Source organism: Schistocerca nitens, chromosome 3 (genome assembly GCF_023898315.1).
Source record: "Schistocerca nitens isolate TAMUIC-IGC-003100 chromosome 3, iqSchNite1.1, whole genome shotgun sequence".
NCBI classification, from domain to species: domain Eukaryota; kingdom Metazoa; phylum Arthropoda; class Insecta; order Orthoptera; family Acrididae; genus Schistocerca; species Schistocerca nitens.
Window position 1 is genome coordinate 705,359,816 of NC_064616.1, and position 13,472 is coordinate 705,373,287.

The 13,472-nt window shown below is 41.4% G+C and overlaps 1 protein-coding gene across 1 annotated transcript in view; it reads left to right on the forward strand.

Annotated features, from left to right (window-relative positions):
- Positions 1-13,244, forward strand: part of LOC126249397 (innexin shaking-B) — a 463,160-nt gene extending 449,916 nt beyond the window's left edge. Inside the window, exon 5 of the mRNA XM_049951049.1 lies at positions 12,769-13,244. The gene's annotated coding sequence lies outside the window, so the exon portion shown is untranslated. The remainder of the gene's footprint in view (positions 1-12,768) is intronic.
- The last annotated feature ends 228 nt before the right edge of the window (positions 13,245-13,472 follow it).

Sequence of the window (13,472 nt, forward strand, 5' to 3'; positions counted from 1 at the left end):
GGATGGCAATGTCATCGGTGAAGCTAATCATTGATCTACTTTTACCCTAATTTTGAATCCCACTCTTGAATATGTTTTTAATTCTGTCATTGCTTCTTCGATGTGCTTGTTGAATATTAGGAGAGAAAGGCTACATCACAGCCTAAGAACTAAACTCCGCCCGAACAGGCCATGAAGGCCTAGCGGTACCGACGGGTGGCCATGTCATCCTCATCCTATAGGCATCACTGGATGCGGATATGAAAGGGCATGTGGTCATCACACCGTTCTCGGAGCCGTATGTCAATTTACGAGACCGATCACGGCCTAAGGCCCTTTTTAATCGGAGCACATTTTTGTTGGTCTTCCATTCTTAGTGTTCCTTCTCGGCTTTTGTACATATTGTGTACTACCTGTCTTTTCCTTTACTTTACACCAACTTTTCTGAGAATTAAAAACATCTTGCACCATTTTACACTGTCAAACAACTTTTATAGGTCGAAAAATTTTATGAAAGTGCCTTGACTTTTCTAAAGCCTTGCTTCCATTATCAAGTGCAACCCTACAACTGCGTTTCTAGTACCTTTACCTTTCTAAAGCCAAACTGATCGCCAGCTAACGGATCCTCAATTTTCTTTTCGATTTTTCTGTATATTATTCTTGCCAGCAATTTGTATGCACGATCAGTTAAGCTGATTGTGTAATAGTGCTTGCATTTGTGTGTCCTTGCTATCCTCGGGATCGTATGGATGTTACTTTTCCGAAAGTCCGATGTCATGTCTACAGTTTTACATGCTACACGCCAAGTTTAATAATAGTTGGGTTGTCATTTCTCCCAATAACTTGATAAATTGCGAACCAGTGTTATGTATGCCTTCTGACTTGTATGATAGCAAGTCTTCCTAAGCTCACTCAAACTCTAGAGCCACTATGTTTTCTTAATCGACTCACGTTTCTTCTTCTACTACGTCTGTAGAAAGTTTCTCCCTCTCGCTGAGTCCTTAAGTATTTCCATCTGCTCCCTCCTCTGCGTATAACAGTGACTTTAATTTTGAAAGACATAGTTTATATTAATTTCATCAAAGAGTCATTTATATTATTGTATTTCTTCCGTTACCCATGTTTTTCATCACAGTAGCCTTCCTTATACCCATTTTCGTCTGTGCAACTTCTGCGATTGCCTGTTTTAAAGATGGCCATTCCTCTAAATCTGAACTGCCTACAGTGTTATTAATTTCGCAGGATCTACAGTATCAGAGAACTTCAGAACTTCATTATCTCAGTTCATTCCTCTTTGATTCTTCTTGATGATTCTTTTGGACTTCAACCTACTCATCATTACTACATTGTGATCTGAGTCTATATTGCTTTGTCAGTATGTCTTCCACTAAATTATTTCACAATCTCTGTGCTACCATGATGTAATCGAGGTGGTATCTTCCCCTGCCTCCAGGCTTTTTTCAGGTCTACGTCCTCCTCTTGTGATTCTTGAACAGTGTAATTGCTACTACTAACTGAAATTTGTTGCACAACTCAAGGAATCTTTCTCCTCTATCTCATCTCTCATTCGTACTAGCAAGCCCGTATTCGTCTGTAGCTCTGTCTTTATTCGTTCCGCTATTACAGTGTTCCAAACCTCCATGATTATTAGATTTGTGTGTTTCCTTACTTACTGAGACACCCCGTTTAATACACTAATATTCTCACTCTGTCTCTTCATATTCTGCTTCTGGCTTCAGCATGTATATCTGCAGCACTGTTGTTAACATTGTCGACTGTTATGAGAATAATCCTATCACTGAACAATTCATTGTAGTTCACTCGTATTCAAAAACGAATCACACTCCCGTTATACCATTTTCTGCCACTGTTGATATCACGTTATATTCATCTGAACAGATATTTTTACCATCTCTCGTTTCACTTCCCTGATGCCCCACTAGATCGGATATTAGCCTTTAAATTTCCCTCTGTAGATTTTCTGGCTTCCATACCACATTCAGAGTTCTGAATTTTGGCGCACCGACTCGTAAAATGTTACTCTTTCGTTGATTATTCATTATTTTTCTTACCAGTCAAAAATCTATCAACAGAGCCGTTATGTCGGACGCGAGAATGCTATATACGATTTAATCTTTCTGTTCGTTTAATTTACATGAGCTCTTGTTCAAAACAGGACTGTCAGCATATTATATCATAGATCAGTCAATCGTGCACGAGGGTGCGCTAAAACACAATGCTTTCAAAAATTTTATGTGAAAAGTCATAAAGCTTTTGAAATAAAACGTACGTTAATAACATTATACACCTTTATTCTTCATGTCTACAAGTTTGCAGCCCTCTGCCCCATTAGGGCTCCTAATTGTAGCGTGTAACATGACGGTGTGTAACGTAACTATGTCGGTGAGTGAGAAACAGCGTGCTGTAATCGAGCATCGAATTCGAAGAGTTCGTTCACACATGAAGTACCCTCCAATTCAGCATGACAACGCCAGACCACACACGAGCGCTGCCACATCTGCAGTTACCCGACGCCTTGAGTTTGCTGTCATCGATCATCTTCCATACCGTCCTGAATTGCCCAATCTGATTTTTATCTGTTTCCAAAACTTAAAAAACACCCTCGAGGACTTCACTTTGACAGGGATGAAGCGGTGCAAGCAGAGGTGAGGTTGTGGCTTCGTCAACAAAGTCAAACAGTCTGTAGCGACCATATCAACGAATTGAACTCTCTTGTTGGGAGAAAAACTGAACACTCTCGTTGGAAGAAACGTGTTCGTCGCGAGAATGGTCATGTTGAGAAATAAATATTTAGACATGAAGTATAAAGATGTAGGATGTTCTACATTTACATCTACATCTACATTTATACTCCGCAAGCCACCCAACGATGTGTGGCGGAGGGCACTTTACGTGCCACTTTCATTATCTCCCTTTTCTGTTCCAGTCGCGTATGGTTCGCGGGAAGAACGACTGTCTGAAAGCCTCCGTGCGTGCTCGAATCTCTCTAATTTTACATTCGTGATCTCCTCGGGAGGTATAAGTAGGGGGAAGCAATATAATCGATACCTCATCCAGAAACGCACCCTCTCGAAATCTGGCGAGCAAGCTACACCGCGATGCAGAGCGCCTCTCTTGCAGAGTCTGCCACTTGAGTTTGCTAAACATCTCCGTAACGCTATCACTGTTACCAAATAACCCTCTGACGAAACGCGCTGCTCTTCTTTGTATCTTCTCTATCTCCTCCGTCAACCCAATCTGGTACGGATCCCACACTGATGAGCAATACTCAAGTATAGGTCGAACGAGTGTTTTGTAAGCCACCTCCTCTGTTGATGGATTACATTTTCTAAGGACTCTCCCAATGAATCTCAACCTGGTACCCGCCTTACCAACCATTAATTTTATATGATCATTCCACTTCAAATCGTTCCGCACGCATACTCCCAGATATTTTACAGAAGTAACTGCTACCAGTGTTTGTTCCGCTATCATGTAATCATACAATAAAGGATCCTTCTTTCTATGTATTCGCAATACATTACATTTGTCTATGTTAAGGGTCAGTTGCCACTCCTTGCACCAAGTGCCTATCGGCTGCAGATCTTCCTGCATTTCGCTACAATTTTCTAATGCTCCAACTTCTCTGTATACTACAGCATCATCCGCGAAAAGCCGCATGGAACTTCCGACACTATCTACTAGGTCATTTATATATATTGTGAAAAGCAATGGTCCCATAACACTCCCCTGTGGCACGCCAGAGGTTACTTTAACGTCTGTAAACGTCTCTCTATTGATAACAACATGCTGTGTTCAGTTTGCTAAAAATTCTTCAATCCAGCCACACAGCTGGTCTGATATTCCGTAGGGTCTTACTTTGTTTATCAGGCGACACTGCGGAACTGTATCGAACGCCTTCCGGAAGTCAAGGCCCGCATCTCGTGGTCGTGCGGTAGCGTTCTCGCTTCCCACGCCCGGGTTCCCGGGTTCGATTCCCGGCGGGGTCAGGGATTTTCTCTGCCTCGTGATGGCTGGGTGTTGTGTGATGTCCTTAGGTTAGTTAGGTTTAAGTAGTTCTAAGTTCTAGGGGACTGATGACCATAGATGTTAAGTCCCATAGTGCTCAGAGCCATTTTTGAAGTCAAGGAAAATAGCATCTACCTGGGAGCCTGTATCTAATATTTTCTGACAATTTATCTCTGGCTTCAGCCAGATTTCTGTACCTATAACAATTTCAGCTTCGGTGCTTTCTATCAGCGCTTGAAGTTCCGGTACTTTACCAATGCAGCTTCGACAGTTTACAATTACAATACCGATTGCTGCTTGGTCCCCGCATGTCCTGACTTTGCCCCGCACCCTTTGAGGCTGTTGCCCTTTCTGTACGTGCCCGAGGCCATCTAACCTAAAAAAACCTCCCAGTCCACGCCACACAACCCCTGCTACCCGTGTAGCCGCTTGCTGCCTGTAGTGGACTCCTGACCTATACAGAGGAACCCGAAACCCCACCACACTATGGCGCAAGTCGAGGAATCTGCAGCCCACACGGTCGCAGAACCGTCTCAGCCTCTGATTCAGACCCTCCACTCGGCTCTGTACCAAAGGTCCGCAGTCAGTCCTGTCGACGATGCTGCAGATGGTGAGCTCTGCTTTCATCCCGCTAGCGAGACTGGCAGTCTTCACGAAATCAGATAGCCGCCGGAAGCCAGAGAGGATTTCCTCCGATCCATAGCTACACACATCATTGGTGCCGACATGAGCGACCACCTGCAGATGGGTGCACCCTGTACCCTTCATGGCATCCGGAAGGACCCTTTCCACATCTGGAATGACTCCCCCCGGTATGCACACGGAGTGCACATTGGTTTTCTTCCCCTCTCTTGCTGCCATATCCCTAAGGGGCCCCATTACGTGCCTGACGGTGGAGCTCCCAACTACCAGTAAGCCCACCCTCTGCGACCGCCCGGATCTTGCAGACTGAGGGGTAACCTCTGGAACAGGACAAGCAGCCATGTTCGGCCGAAGATCAGTATCAGCCTGAGACAGAGCCTGAAACCGGTTCGTCAGACAAACTGGAGAGGCCTTCCGTTCAGCCCTCCGGAATGTCTTTCGCCCCCTGCCACACCTCGGGACGACCTCCCACTCTACCACAGGTGAGGGATCAGCCTCAATGTGGGCAGTATCCCGGGCAGCCACAGTCGTAGTCCGATCGGGGGATGCGTGGGACGAGCTGGCCGTCCCCGACAAACCCCCATCCGGACCCCCACAGTGATGCCCATTGGCAACAAATGGTTCGAATGGCTCTGAGCACTATGGGACTCAACTGCTGTGGCCATCAGTCCCCTAGAACTTAGAACTACTTAAACCTAACTAACCTAAGGACATCACACACATCCATGCCCGAGGCAGGATTCGAACCTGCGACCGTAGCAGTCGCACGGTTCCGGACTGCGCGCCTAGCCCATTGGCAACAGTCTCAAGCTGTGTGACCGAAGCCAACACTGCCTGAAGCTGGGAGCGAAGGGATGCCAACTCAGCCTGCATCCGAACACAGCAGTTGCAGCCCCTATCCATGCTAAAAACTGTTGTGCAAAGAACGTCTGAACTAATCTACAGAGAGCACAAACAAATCGACACAAAATTTAAACGGTTATTAAAATACAAGATTGCCTAGTAAATGCAGTATAGCTGCTACTTACGCACTGCTGACACACTGCTCGGCGGCGGAAGGAGACTACGCGATTTTACACTATTCAGGTACTAAAACGCGATGCTACAACTCTCAAATACTATAATACGCCAGAAATTTATGAATTAAACAATGCAAGTACCAAAAACACGCAAAGAATGTAAGAATTAAACTATGTAACAAATAAGTGAGCTAGGAGTATACGACTTTCTGCTGGCAGCTGTTTATCCAACGGCGGCAGGGAGCACACTCAGCATGTTCATATAATTTGTTTTCTTTAAAAAGCTCCAAGAGTTTTCACATAAAAATCTCGGAGGCATTACTTTTCAGCATGCCCTCATACATTCCGAGATTAATACTTTGAAACAAATGGCAAAATTACAAATTCAATATAGTACTCGGGGTTTATGATTTTCCACCATTAGTTCGTTGTGACTGAAGGACGTAAATGACCAACGAATGACTAGCACGTTGAAGGCATCCTCAGTTCTTATGCGATGATAGTAGATTCACCTATCCAGTAAATTTGCAAGTATGTACTGACGTACATTAAGTTACTCATTGAGTTAGCACTAGCAGATTCTTTTGTTTGTAACTGAATTCTCATGTATTAAGGGGAAAAAAGTAAATTCGATGACTCTGGTTATTGTATCAGGACGAAAAGTACTCATTCATAGGAACATACAATGAAACAGTGTTAAATATCCGCTACGCTTAAAACCAGAGATTGGTTTGATCATCACAGACCTTTACTAGGCGTAACCTTGGTTTTGGTTCCACTCATGAACTGGCTACTTTGAGCGGAGACAAAGTTTAACGTGCAATCGAAACACGAAAGCACTTGGTATTTCTTTCTTACACGTACCTACCACCCACACAGTATCTCAATAACGTAACAGAGACCATCCTGGCAGAAACTCCTAACTTCGGTCTGATAGAAGCTATCTTTCAGCCTCTATATTCCAAAAAGAGATCTAAAGTCGTGTAACACTATAGCCTTACCGATCATTCTGGATCCTTAGGTGCAAAACTGTTCCAAATAAAATTATATTTAACATAAAAATAATTGTAATAAGCGTAATCCACTAAATTACAAACCCACACCACTAGCGTTGATTTACGCAGGGGTTTTGGAACATTATGAATTACCTCGAAGGAAACGATGTATTGACAGTCAGCACGGATCCAGAAAATATCGTTATTGTCGTTAATGTGAAACACAAGTGGCTCTTTATTTTTACGAATTAATGAGTACTATCGACATATTTTTAGATTTCCAGAGGGCTTTTGATACCGTTCTTCACAAGTGACTTCTAATCAAATTGCGTGTCTATGGAGTATCGTTTCAATTGTGCGACTGGATTCGTGAGTTCCTGTCAGAAAGGTCGCAGTTCGTAGTAATTGACGGAAAGTCATCGAGTAAAACAGAAGTAATATCCGGCGTTCCACAACGAAATATTATAGGCCATCTGTTGTTTCTGATCTACGTAAATGACATGGCAAACGGTCTGAGCAGCCCTATTAGATTGTTTGCGGACGATGCTGCCATTTACCGTCTTGTAAAGTTGTCAGATGTTAAAAACAAATTGCAAAACGATTTAGGCAAGATATCTGCATGCTGCGAAAAGTGTTAATTGACTCTAAACAACGAAAAGTGTGAAGTCATCCACACAAGCACTTAAGGAAATCCGCCAGATTTTGGTTACATGATAAATTACACCAATCCGAAGCATGTAAATTGAACTAGATACTTAGGGATTGTATTGACGAATAACGTAAATTGTAACGATGACGCAGACAACGTTGTGGGGAAAGGAAACCGAAGACTGCGATTTATTGGCAGAATACTTACTAAATGGAACAGGTCTACTAAAGAGACTGCTTGCACCTCTTGCTCTCTTCTGGAGTATTGCTTTGCGGTGTCGGATCCTCGCCAGTTGGGACTGACGGACGACATCGAAAAAGTTCAGAGAATGGCAACTCGTTTTGTATTATCGAGGAGTAGGGGACAAAATGCCACGGACATTATGTGTGAATTGGGGTGGCAATCATTAAAACAAAGGCGTTTTTCATCGCGGTGGGATTCTCTTGTGGAATTTCAATCACCAACTTTCCCCTCCGATTGTGGAAATGTTCTGTTGGCGCCCACTTACATAGGGAGAAATGATCATCATGATAAAATAACGGAAAATAAGTCTCGCACAGAAAGATTTAGCTTTTTTCCCCCCGCATGGTGCTCGAGAGCGGAGCTTTAGAAAAATAGCTTGAAGGGGGTGCCAGGCACTTAATTGTGAATTGCAGAGTAATAATGTAGATGTAGATGGTATATAGCTTTAAGTAATTTTTTGTAGCCGTATGGCGGACAATGCATGATTGTGGCCATACAGAAAAACGAAACAATTAAGCCCAGAACGTGGCGAGGTATCAGGAGTAATTTACATCTTAAGGTCAGCTTGGAGGCATTACTTGCAGTTATCAGTATCCATGGATTTAATCCTGGTACACAACTCACCGTGTAAAATATAGTTTATGTTTTCCAGTTATTTTAATTACTTAGCACTCCACGAACATGGCCACAGGCAACAACTCCCAAGTGCTTTACAGAATGTAAACAAACGAAAGAGTGTGACTGAAGCTAATGTTCAAAAATTTTTAATTAGAACAGAGGTTTCCTTTGGTCAACACTCGCATATCCCAAAGTTGCACGTTGATAGCATTAAATATATATTTTGATCCAACTAACATTCATTGTCACAAAAGTAACATGTATTCATTAAACGGAATTAACATGTGCTATTTACAAAGTATATATAACTAGAGTTGATACTGAAATTAAGTTTAACTGGCTTGTTCGTGCTTCTTTCATGAAGTAAATGAGAGCTTCCGCAGCCTACACCCAACTGAGCCACCTTATTGTGTTGAAGTTTTGGTCTTCCGATACTATTATTACGAAATTTACGATTCCTTCACATCTCAGGCCGCGTCCTGTCAACCGATCCCACTTTTCGGTTAATTAGTGCCATAAATTTCTGTTTTCTCCAATTCTATCCAGTACCTCCACATCAGTTACTCGATGTACTCACCCAATCTTCAGCGTTCTTCTGTAGCATCACATATCAAAAGCTTCTACTCACCTCATATCTGTACTGTTTGTCGTCCTAGTTTCATTTCCGTACAAAGTGCACTCCGGACTAATACCTTCAGAAAAGACCTCCTAATCCTTAAATTTATATTAGATATTTACAAATTCTCCTTTCTCAGAATTGTTTTTTGTGCTATAGCTTGTCTGCATTTTATATCTTCTCTACCTCAGCCATCTGTCATTTTGCTGCTCAAGTAGCAAAACTGATCTACTGCTGTAAGTGGCTCATTTTGTAAACGAAGACCGTTAGCTTTGTCTTAACTTTGTTGGTGTTCATGTTCTAATCTGTTTTCAAGACACCATCCATTTCATTCCGGTGCTCCTCCAGGGTCTTTTTTGCCTCTGATAAAATTATTATGTCAGTAAAATATCAAACTTCTTTATTTCTTCTCGCTGAACCTTAATTCCTTCTCCAAATTTCTCCATGATTTCCTTTACTGCTTGCTGGATGTACAGAACGAACAGCATTGTCACTTTACGAAATATTTAACTACAAGTTCTCTATTTGTTATTTTAATACTTTTGAGAAATGTCTGGTAGTTAAATCTTACCTTTTTCTATAACCGTTATTGTAACTAGTTCGGGAAGCATGCCCTCCTTTCTTGGTTGTGCTTATCTTTTGGACACAAGTGTAAATTGGCCGTGACATTGTCATGTTCAAGTATCCACATTCTTTTTCAAAAGCTGTAAAGCTAAATCTATTGCATAATTGAATCCCCTTCTTTCTCAGATTACTTTTTTCACTCTAAAGATAGCACCTGTTCGATACCGAATTTCTGAGAACTAACTTCCTCCTCGGAAGTTATTTACTATTCGATAGTTTTTTTTTTCTTTTGTATAGTTTACCCTGTGTAACAAGAACTACTTTTCCTCTGCAATTACTATCTGAAAACTGAAATGACTTTCTGCCGCTATACTGAAACATGTGCACATAAGGAGGGATTTGCAAATGATTCGCATTTCAGCGCAACCGCACAGATTAGATGGGAGTAACGTCACCTACAATTTGTATCTAAGAATTTCTGATTTAGAAATCATGTTCTAATGATAATTGTTTGTGAGAAGATCTAGTTATGCCTCATGTAAAAAGGACAAATGTCAATAAACAGCAGTCGAAAGCGGAAGCATGGTGGCTTATAGAGATGGCAGTTTATAATACTGCGATATTGGTGCTCTCGTTGGTCGGTAGTCCACAATTGGTGTGTGGTGGATGATGCTTTGTGTACCACTGCTATTTCCTCTTTTTCCAGTTCCACTAGCGAATATTTAGTGGTAAGAACGGTTGCTGGTAACTACCCGTGTGTACTCGATTCTTTCTAATTTCTAACTATGAGCTCTTCTCGTGAGATAATCGTTGGAGGAAGCAATTTATTGGTTGCCTTATGTGAAGAGAAACTGAAATAATTCTGAAATTTAACACATGTATCTGTTGTAATCTCATCAAAATGTTTGAAATGGATCGAAAAATGTGACGCAAAAAAGACCTAAAAAGCATAAAATAATTATTTAATAACTTTTTCATATAACATATTTTAAAACAGACTAAAAAGTATAAAATAACTTCTTGTCCCATACATATTCCTAAACCCATAGAGACTGTCCTTGAAATTTGTGTTTGTGAATTTTTAATAACTGTAAAAATTCATGCTAATTTAAAAAAAATCATGGGGCGCGTGCAATAGATAATAGTAAGGAATCAATAATTATGTACAGCATACGCTCCATGTTTTTTCGTTTTAAATTCATAGGTACATATTTTCAGGACTATCTGTAATACTATCTGTAGGGGTTAGTAATCAGTATGAGGCTAGGAGAAATGTGTTATATTAAAAAGTTTTTTTCAAATAATTATAACTTACCTAAATTTACGATGTAAATTAGTAAAGTATAGTGGAAATATTTTCAGGACTATCTGTAGGACTACCTGTTGGGGTTAATAAACTATATGAGGCTAGGAGAAGTGTGTTATATTAAAAAGTTTTTATTCAAATAATTATTACTTACCTAGATTTACGATGTAAATTAGTAAAGTATAGTGGAAATATAAAATTCAATAAGATATGTCTGTAACATAACATTATCCCAAAATACACCTGAACATGGGGCTGAGTCCCTGAATTCTGGTAGTGTAAAGACTTCAGTCAATAAGTAACTGTACAACTGTAGCTGATGTTTTAACATTACACGTAACAGAAGTGGATGTCCCACCAGCGAACATTTATCTCATCCATTGGTAATATCCTGTCATGGGGCTGCCTGACACTACTTCACAGCTACTACGATTGATGAACTCTGGTGTAAATTTTACGTAACACCGAAAGGCGTACCCGTATCTGTATTCATCTTCCTATTCTATATACACACACCATTAGAAAATTTCTCGTCAATTCTGGCGATGCAATTTTAATTAGTAGCAATATACAGTGTGAGTCAGGAAGAATGATACATGCTTTGGCGGGTAATATTATTGGTGATTCTGAAGGAGAAACGTATTTTGTACATATGCCCTATTCTGAATGGTTTTCGAGATAGAACTCTTTTAATGTACATTGTCACTTACAGGGTGACAATTATTGAACTATATGAAATAAAATTGCGTTAGGCCGTTCAAACTGCACGGTTGGCCGCGGGGCATGGTGGGAATTGTATGCGCATGCTTGGTTTGGTTTGGCGACGAAGCCCACTTTCATTTGGATGCGCTCGTCAAGAAGCAAAATTGGCGCATTGAGGGGGGGGGGAGGGGGGAGGGAGGGGGGGATCACATTCGGCGATCAATAAGTCTCTTCACTCTCAACGGGTGACTGTGCGGTGTGCAACGTCCAGGCACGGAATAATCGGTGCAATATTGCTTGATGGCACCGTGACTGCCGAACGGTACGTGAAGGTTTTGGAAGATGATTTCATCCCTGTTATCCAAAGTGACCCTGATTTCGACGAGATGTGGTTCATGCAAGACAGAGCTCGACCCCATCGAAGCAGGAGAGTCTTTAATGTCCTGGAGGAGCACTCTGAGGATCGTATTCTGGCGCTGGGGTATCCAGAGGCCACTGGTATGGGCCTCGATTGGCCGCCGTATTCTCCGGATCTGAACACATACGACTCCTTTTTGTGGGGCTATATTAAAGACAAGATGTACGACAATAACCCCAAAACTCCTGATGAGGCGACAACAGTCATTCAGGAGGTCATCGACAGCATCGATGTTCCGACAACTCAGCGGGCCATGCAGAATTTCGCTACTCGTATGCGCCACATCATCGCCAATGACGGCAGGCATGTTACAACATAAATCTGAATATCTGTAGTGTCGTTCACATGTTGAATAAAGTGTGTGTAGTTTGTAACTAATTTACGTTTTTTTCGTATAGTTAAATGATTGTCACCCTGAATTTTCTGTGTTAAGCAATACATTGAATACAACGTACCACAATGGTCTAGAGGAATTCGAGACGAACAATTTGATACAGAACACTTGTGGTTTATGAAGTCGGGAAACTGGCCTACAAAACCTACCCAAGCTACAACGCAGGCGCGTCGCGCGAGATTTTCAATATACTCTTGTTCCCTTCGTACAAACTATTATCCCTAGAGAAAAAATGAATACGATCATTTTTGTAGGAAATTTAATTTAGTTGAATTTTGTACTGCGACACGTTTTCTCTAGAGGCCGCCGTTTTCGACTTATTGAAGAAAGCTTTGCAAAACTAACGTTAAATGTGTTCTGTCTCGGAAACCAATCGGAATAGGACTTATGTCCATATGAAGCTTTTTGCTCAGAATCACTAATACTATCACCCCGAAAGCCTGTACCTTTTCTCGTGATTCATGCTATGTGTTACTTAGCACCATGTGATTCGTATATACCTCGATTTCCAGTGTGATTAAGGTTAACGAAAAGTGCTAATCTCTTTAGGAATTGATCGTTTGTATGGCAGTAACGTTCGTATATGTTTTACAGGCGCAGCCAACGGACTGGCGCTCTGCATCTCCAGCCAAGCGGGAGCCCGCGCCACGGATGCGGTGAAACGTGGAGAGAGCTCTGCGTGGAAGGACTTGACGTCACCTGCCAAACCAGAAGCGGAACCTTTCAACATTCTGTGCAGCCCCGTAAAGCACATAGTGAATATGTTGTTCAATATGTCGTTCATATGTCGACAAAATCCTGTGGACTATAGGAATCTTGAACTCAGTGCTCGTACGTACATTGTCCTTTACAGAAGAAAAATCTATTGTTTCGTTGTCTTCGAACACTCAACGCAATAAACTCGTAATATTTTAGTGAAAGACAAAGTGAGAGTTTGCTAGTGGAGCATATCGATAAGTTTTTATTTGTCATAAACATTGTGCAGCTACAGTATCTGAAATGAAATCTCTTAGATAATAGTTTTGTAATACGCACGTTTATTGAAAAATAACATTATTTTATTATCTGAATTATGTTCCTTCAGATGTGCTGGTAAACCTAAGTCAAACACAAACAAATATTGTTCAACTAATAACCTAAATCAAGTTCCAACGTCACACCGCTGTCGTCGCGTTCGGGGACTAATGAGCGATCTGGAGCTGGAGGTATACAGTTCCACACAGTTGTCTTTGTGTATCAAAAAAGAAAAAGATTCAGGCACATGATGAACCTTATTAGTGTCAATTGCTCCTAATTTT